The sequence below is a fragment of the Phaethon lepturus genome, unplaced genomic scaffold, assembly GCF_000687285.1.
Source record: "Phaethon lepturus isolate BGI_N335 unplaced genomic scaffold, ASM68728v1 scaffold41462, whole genome shotgun sequence".
NCBI classification, from domain to species: Eukaryota; Metazoa; Chordata; class Aves; order Phaethontiformes; family Phaethontidae; genus Phaethon; species Phaethon lepturus.
The window spans coordinates 17979-26187 of record NW_010521986.1 but is presented as its reverse complement, the minus strand read 5'-3'; positions in this window follow the sequence as shown (position 1 = coordinate 26187).

Here is an 8209-nt window from a genome sequence, read left to right as displayed (position 1 = left end):
AGACTGTAGAAGAGGGCTAAAATGCCAGGAAAGGATTTTCTGCATGGAGGCAGGCTTATAATATTTGATTTTATACATTCTCTGGGTAATATATTTTCTTTAATTTGAGATCCTGGAGAAGTCATTTTAGATCTTTATTCAGCACAGCTTAGTTGAAGCTCTTCTCAGTTTTCCTTATTTTTAGAAAGGTGAAGTGTAGGTCCCAAATTAAATCGTTACTGGGATGGACTTCAGCCAAAAGGATCCACAGTTCAAGCTGTAAGGCACAGGAAATATACGAGTAAGACAATGGAGTTTTATTTTGTATTTAATTTGGCAGGGTGAGGAGAGATATGGCCTTGAAAGATTTGTATTCTTACGTAGCTATAATGTATTTCAAAAGGTAAGAATTCTTTTCTCTTCTCACTTTGCTTAAAAAAAAAAGCACGCCCAGAACGCTGGAAATGTCAGGATTGCCAAATTTTCCTTAGTTCCAAGGTAAGGCTTTGTGTTTGGCGTTCTCAGAGATGCTTACAGTAGCTTCCCAAGCATTAGCTGAAGTGGGTTGATCCTTTAACCTTTTGCTGCCGTGCTTGTCCCTGCTGCAGCCACAAAGACAAAGCTAGTAGCAGCCTGGCCCCAAGCCAAGCTCCTCTCCCAAGCATCCTCGGATGATATCCCTTATGCCAGCCTTTCACTTCAGTGACCTGGAGCCCCTTCTCCAAATGGGACAGTTTTGCACGGCTCCTCTGAGGCCGTTTTGCAGCGTCACAGCAAAGCCCCGCAAGGCTTGCTCCCAGGTGAAGGTTTGACACAGCTCTGGTATGAGCGTGCCTGTGAGCCACAGAAACACGTGCTACTGCCAGGAGCAAGAATATGCCTCCTTTTTGCCATGGCTGCAGCCAAATCCTCTCCGTCGCGGTGCTCTGGAAAGCAGGGCAGCCAGCGCCTGCAGCTGGGGGCACGTGAGCATGAAGCCATTTGCTGGTGACACTCTCCAGGGCTGGGACTACTCTCTCTCTCGCTGCTCCACGGACTGCCTGCCAGCCAGCTGAAGCCTCACTGCTTCCCCCAGCTGAGCCACTAAAGCAGTGAGATTTTAAAAAAATATATAAAATTGGACTAATAATTAAAAATTAACTGTCCCCGCTAAGCAGCATATTAAGCCGTGCCCTTACACAGGGAACAAATGTATCCAAGCAACAAAAACAAACAGCCAGCAAGCCAGGCTCTTGGTATCCCCCTTCCAGCTGTCTAAATGGTGCTGTAAGTTTGTATTGAAGTCGCTTTGTTTCCAAGCACCCTGGTGTTTGGAAACAGCACATCCATCCCCTGGACCAGAAAACCTGCTGCAGGCATCGATCAGGAAACAGCCGGAGCAAGCCCCTCCGTGAATCAGAGACAGAGGGTCTGCCGCAGCCTCCGTCCCCACCAAGCAGTGTTGCACAGTGCCTGCAACGAGCAGGCATACATACAGCAAGAGCTTGGGGGAAACATCTCATTTCCAGGCAGGTCATGCCAGAGCCCGTCCATGGTGCATCTCGCTATATAATGCCCGTTGGGATACTGAAACTCTGCAAAACACATGGGATTTACTTGGCATCGTTTGGCTTGCACGCTGCTGGTTCAATACGGTGCTTAAGGCTCCATATCCACATCCAGGATGCACGCTGCATGTCTCAAGACCCTTTTTGATGTCTTGAGGGACCCTCTGAGAGATGGTGTACAAGGCTCATGGTGGAGCCACATGCCCCTCGCACTTGGCTGTCAGCACTGCTCCTGCAAATGAGGGTCTCCACCATGGACTGGTTTGCGGAAGGGTCAACCCGTCACTCACAGAGGTGCTTCGAGCTTCTGCAGCAGAAGCTTGGTCCTGGGTTTTGTCACTGCCGCCTTTGAAAAAATCTCCTAAGAAACTGAAGAAATGCCACTTACAATAGTTCTTAAAATAATACAAATGTCAGTAAAAGATTTCATGTTGGAGGCAAGAAAAATACATGGGAGAACCTTTAACCTAGTCAGCTCTCATTTCTTAAATTGTGTCCCTAAATTGCTATTGGCCTAAGCTTATATACTTACCTTCCCCTCTTGAAAAATTGAAAGTTCAGGCATTCTGGCATGATCTCTTTTTAGATTATCTCCTATTCAGGCACAAAAATACAACTATCACTAAGAATGCTAAAAATTCTTAATAGAAAATTTTAATTGTTAATTTTGAGTGGCATGTTTATTCCAGGCCTTTTGTTCCAGAGACGGAAGCAGCAGAAAGACATTAAGTAATGCACAATGCAAGCCTCTAGTTTGATGGAGACCCTTCCACAAGAGGAGAATTGAAAACATTAGACTGACAGGGAAGACACAAAGAAGGCGGAATGTGGTGGATGTAATGATTATAAAGAAACTAACCTATGATGTTTACAGTCACTATCTCTAAATGGGACCAGGAATAAACCTGAAGCACTTAAAGTAAAAAGTGAAATTAGCTGTAGATTGGCACATGAGCTTGTGAAAAACCCTTTCCAAAGGCACTGCTGAGGCCAGATGCTTAAGAGAATTCAGAGCAAGACTGGGCTTTGATACTAACGGCAACGGCCAAAATTACACGAGATTGGTTTAAAAATAAGCTAAAAGGAGGAGGTCACGTTCTCTCATGCAGCATGCCAAAAGTAATCCTCCACAGAGACATTTCTGCAGTGGGGAAGTTTAATTTGGGGTTCCAGGGTTTCCACAGCTTTACTTGAAAAAGTGGATGCATCCAAGGGAGGGGAGATGGTGACAGGGGACCATTTCATGAGTGGTGATGCTGGTTCCCACATCCACCAGCTCTTCTGTGAGCTGCTTGGCAGCCATTGTTCCCCACTCATGTGGGGAACAATGTGCTGTATGTGCTCATACTCACCTAACATGCAGAAGATTAGGTCTGACCTGGGCCCACAAAATCAGGAATCATTCCCCAAACTAGCCAGGCTCCCCCTCAATCTCCCTTCTCGGGGACACAGTCCTGCCAAGGTGGGAAGCAACTTCCCTCCCTTTTTTCCAGCAACCCCTCTGCCAGGGATCAGAAATAAATGCTCACACAAACACACACACCTTTGTTTCATACTTTGTAAATTTTTTTATTTTTATTATTATCTCCTCCTTTTAAGCATCCCTTTAAGGGTGAAATGAAATCCAACCATTTACAGAGAAAATGATTTCAAGAATGTACATTTCATTTATCCTTACAAAAAATTCATTATTACTTGCTGTTTATAAATTACAGAGTGGAAAGGAGCTTTGCAGATGCTCTTATTTTTTCCTTTTTTTTTTTTTTTTTTTTCCTTCTTTTAGTTTATTTTTGGCAAGTCCACGCATTCTTTTGCCAAAGCAGGGTATTCTGGGGCCACCCCAGGCGCAACACCAACAGTAGGTCCAGGTGGACCCCAGGCTCGGAAGTGCTGCTGGACCACCTCCAGGATGATACTGCATCATCATCCACACAGGAAGGAAAAAACAGTGGTTTGAATTCTTAGTCTCAAGAGTATTTCAGATCCCTTCTTAATCCATTATCTGTAGTCCCCAAAGCTTTAAAAGTCAGTGTATTGCATTAGAAACACCTCTCCTTTCTTGGTGCTGGATCCGAGCCCCTCCTGCCACCCCTTACCTCTAGCTCCCCCTCTCCTTCCATAAGAGCGAGTTTGTTCAATGTCTCAGAAGTCAGAAGAGAGGGCTTTTTGGGGGGGTGGGGAGAACACAACGATGGAAGGATTCAGGATCCATTCTCCCACTCACTTCCCTCTTTTCTCAACAAGGTTTGAGGTCAGTGAAGACAGGATGAGCCATCCCTTCCCTCTTCACCACCAGTGTTCACTAATCAGACCAGGAGTGACCCCGGACGCGTGTCTTCACAGTGCAGAGGCATAGCAGCTGTGGAGATTGCTGGAAGGAGCTGGGAGACAAGGACAGAGCCCAGGGGATGTTCGGGAGGAGAAAAGACACTACCATCCCATGAGGATACACCAAGGGCGGCGGAGGGGAACAAATACCCATTCTGCTCTGACACTCTCCCTCCATCCCAACTTGTACGTTACCTGGAGGCCAACAAGGTCCCCTCGTTTACCTGCCACAGAGACATGATGAGCAGGCTGGCCTAAGCTGCACGACAGCAAACACCTCAGCAGGACACAGGGATCAGAGAAAGCAACAGCAATAGTGGACTTGAGTGTCGTCCTTCATGCCAACCACACAGGCATAAAACCACCCCAACTTTTCTGTCCATGGGGTACGGCACTACCCCTGTCCTCTGGAGGGGCAAAGACAGCTGATCTGCCCTGTTCCTTTTGCTTTAGCAAGCTCACGTGCTGCAGGTCCACCAAAGCCCACGTCCTTCCCTTTATTTGGGGTGAAGGAGGAAGAGGAGTTCTCCACTCTAAAGCCATGCATGGGCACATAATCCCTTTTTTTAGGTGAGAAGCACAATGAAAGGCAAAAACAGAGATGAGCAGACAGAAAGAGAAAAGGAAGAGTGTGTGGCCTGGGGATGCCACACTATTTCACCTGCTACCTGGTCCTCCACTGCACCAATTAATTTGAAGGTGGAAAAGTTTTGGGGAAGAAAAAGCACAGAGCTGAAGAGGGCTGCAGGGAAAGGTCTGCGGTGCTTTCTCTCCCTCCACCAGACTGCTTCACTCCCAGAGCGGCAGAGGGCACGTGGCTTTGCTGCTCATGGCTGCAACAACCAACAGACATCAGGCTCTGGTGGTCTGATCCAGTTCCTGCCCAGGGGCAGGATGTTTTTTTTTTTTGACCTTCTCTTCTCAAACCTCAGGACCTGGTTCAGACAAGATCAAGGAGCCTCAACGCTCACCTCAGAATTCAGCATTGGGAAATGAGGATCTGATACAAACCTGCCTCCTCCTTTGCCTCTCTCACCACCTGACACACCCACATGCTTTTGGGTTCCCTCTTGTGGAGGCTGTCTGGGAGGGTGGCTGTCCCCGCTCTGCACTGGCCGCAGAGGCCCTGGCACAGCAGTACAGGCAAGGCTGGACAGAGGGCAAGCCACCACCTTCGGAAATCACTGTGCAAAAGTCAGTTTGCTAGTCCCCGTCCCCTCCAGGGACAAGAAGGAAGATTGTTAATGACAAGCACTCTACCTCCCTAAGGATAATAAACACAAGGTTAGCCAGACAAATTAGACAGAAACATTGACTGGTTTGGCCTTAAGTCAAAAAATGTTTAAACGATTCCTGACAAAGAGAAACAAAAAAGAATGCATTTCATCTGTAAATCCCCTTCTTCCCACCACAACAGAAGTCTGCTTTAAATTTAATTTCCTAAGAATAAGGAAGTGAGTAAGTCCAGGAGAAGGCAAGGGCCAGAGTCCTGCAGAAGTGTCCCAGCGCTGCTCTTCCAGCAGGACCTTCTCCTCCTGCCCAAGGGGGCAGAAGGGAGAGGCAATTCGGAGGGAGAAGTGGAGAATGATGGAGCAAATAATGGAGGAGCGGGGAGAGAAGGCAACAGGCTGTACTTCAGGAATTGGAGATGCAGATATTGCAGCTGTGAGCTCATCTGAAACTCCCGAGAGACAAGGGCCATACCTCAGCAATGAAAACGTGACTTGTAGCGCACTAAAAATCCCCAAGGACACCCATGCACGGAAAGGGCTGTATCAGAGGAGAGGCTGCTCCCACTGTAAAAGATAATGAGGTGCAGCCCCAGCACGCATGCACTTTAGCCCCTGCTTCACAGGGCTCCGCTGCTGCCAAAGCACCCATGCAAAGACTGACTTCTCTTTCTCTTCTGTCTTCAGCAAGGCCTGGCACTGGGCTTGTGTTGTTGTCACTGAGATAAGGCAAAGCCAAAGGTCTGAGAGTAGACCTCAGGTGCCCTTCCAAGAGTAAAAATGAAAAATAGCTTCTTCCTTCCATGCTTTTCTGCTACTGAATCCCATGAGCTAACACACCTGCTCTCCTCCGGCTGCCCCTGGGGAAAGCATCTTCCCCTCATGCTGCAGCCTCAGTGCTACTGCTCTCATCTTGCTCAACTCAGGCTCCTCCTTTCTCAGCTGAGTACCCATTTCTCTATAATCTCTCTATGCCCAAGACAACCATGCAGCCACTTCGCTCAAGGACCCCATGACTCCTGCTGCATCAACAAGTCTGGACTTAGAAGAGCCACAGCTTCCCTTCAGGGGAAAAGCATGCTACCTAACAAAGCTTCTCCCTCCACTCAGTTCCCAAAGGGGCTTTTCTACCTGTGGGGAAGACACAGCAGAAATGAGAAGAGTGACTTAAAAAACAAACAAACAAACAAAAAGAGGGCCCTTCAGTTCTTCTAAGCAGGCATGATGACACATGAGATGTAGAAGGAGCCAAGATGAACTCCATCTCAGTTTGATCAGAAAAAGATGTTCATCTTCATTCTGTTCCACTCTCAAGTCTTTTTAGGCAATCAAGTTATTTTTGTTGATGTTTTTCACTTCTCTAGAGAGGGGAATAAGAGGGGAAAAGGAGAGATACAGAGCTAGGAATGAGGCACAAGGATGGGAATGGGCTGGACAACACAGGAATATGGAGCCCTGATGGAGTGAGTTAACAGCAATGGAAAGCCTCCTGCTTCAGCACAGCTGGCCTGATGTCAGGATCACTCTTCCTTACACCAACATTTTCCTCCTCCTCCTCCATATGATCCTCACTTCTTTGCTTAGAACATGAGCCAATCAGTCCAATACGATGACAGGCCAGATCCTGACTACCCATCATGGGCAAACTCTGAGCAGACACTGGCCCAACCAGCTGCAACTAGTGTCTTCCTAGATCCCCCCTCCTCTGCATGGTCTTTGTCTGCATGGCCCAGGCCATACATGTGGGCTGCACATGGTCTCTCCATTGCATGATGGTTCCAAAACAGTCTCTTGGCCCCAGGGGGAGTCTGCCCATGGCCTATTTCTCCATGAGCTCCCTCACACCCTAAGAGCAGACAGATGTATCCTGTGCCTTGACAGGCTTTGTGTTCCCCCACAACACCCAACGTTGACTCAGAGCTTTACCCTTCTCCTCTTCTTTTTACCTCAAAGCAAGAAGGAATAGCCAGCACATGTAAGCAGCAACCCTGCAACAGGCACAGTCCACAGGGTTGCAGAGGCAGCCAGAGAGGCATGCAACAGTCCTGCGTGTGTAGCACTGCTATGCAGAGCCAATGCTCTCCCTGGCCTTCTCCTATGAATCCCCCAAAAAGTCATCCATGCTGCGACAGAGGCCGCGGCTCTGGATCCCAATCATTTCCTGAAAGCACACACACCCAAGCCCAACTATGTCCCCTTCCCCCACAATACTGGTAACAAACGCCCACATGCATACCAAAACCATGCATGTAAGCACTCATGCACATAGGAAACCATGCACTTGTAAACATACACTCCCACCATCTGATTAAGTCCCCTGCAGCTTATCCCAGCACGTAGAAGCTGGGATAGAAGCACATACTGCAGGGAAGGTGCTTCAGCTTCTGTGGGCCAAGCCAGTGCAGTGTTGTGGGGGCAGGGGGAAAAAAAAGAGTTAAAAAAAAAAAACAACACAAAACAGCTTTCTCCGCTGCTTCCCATCTGCTGCTGTAGAGCATCAGGGCAAGATACAGCCCAGGACAGATGCATTAAGCCTGCAGGAGGAGGCTGCATCTTGGGGAGAACACCTTGGAAGCAAAGGATTTCACTTCCCCAAAATAGTCTTTGAATATAGAGGTATACAAAAAATAAACGCATACTGAGATGCTTTTGCACATTCACCCATCCAAAAAATGCCCATGACACACATCTGCACACGTGACCACTCTCATCGGTTTGTGCCTGCTGACTCACACGCTCACTGAATAGCTCAGGCTCACATCTGTGCTTGCTCCGATCCACAAAGGATGAGAGTGGATGGGAACAGCTGCCCTCTCTCCCCATGAGACCCTCCCAGCCTCCCCCAGAGGAAAATCCACCAGCTGGCTGCAGAGATTCTCTCCAGCCAGCAGGAGAGGTCTGGGAGATGCAGGAAAGTCTTTACGGTACTACCAGAGCAGGTCCCCAACATCTCTCCTCCTCCTGCCCAGGCCTCCCTTCACATGACTGAGGAATTCATGTCCCCAGGCATCACCCTGGGATGAAGTGAAAAAAAGAAGGAAGGGAGGGAGGGCAAAGACCCTGGAGAAATGGCACACCCCACCCGTAGCCAAAGAAAACAAAAAAAGAAAGGAACAGAAGAAAACA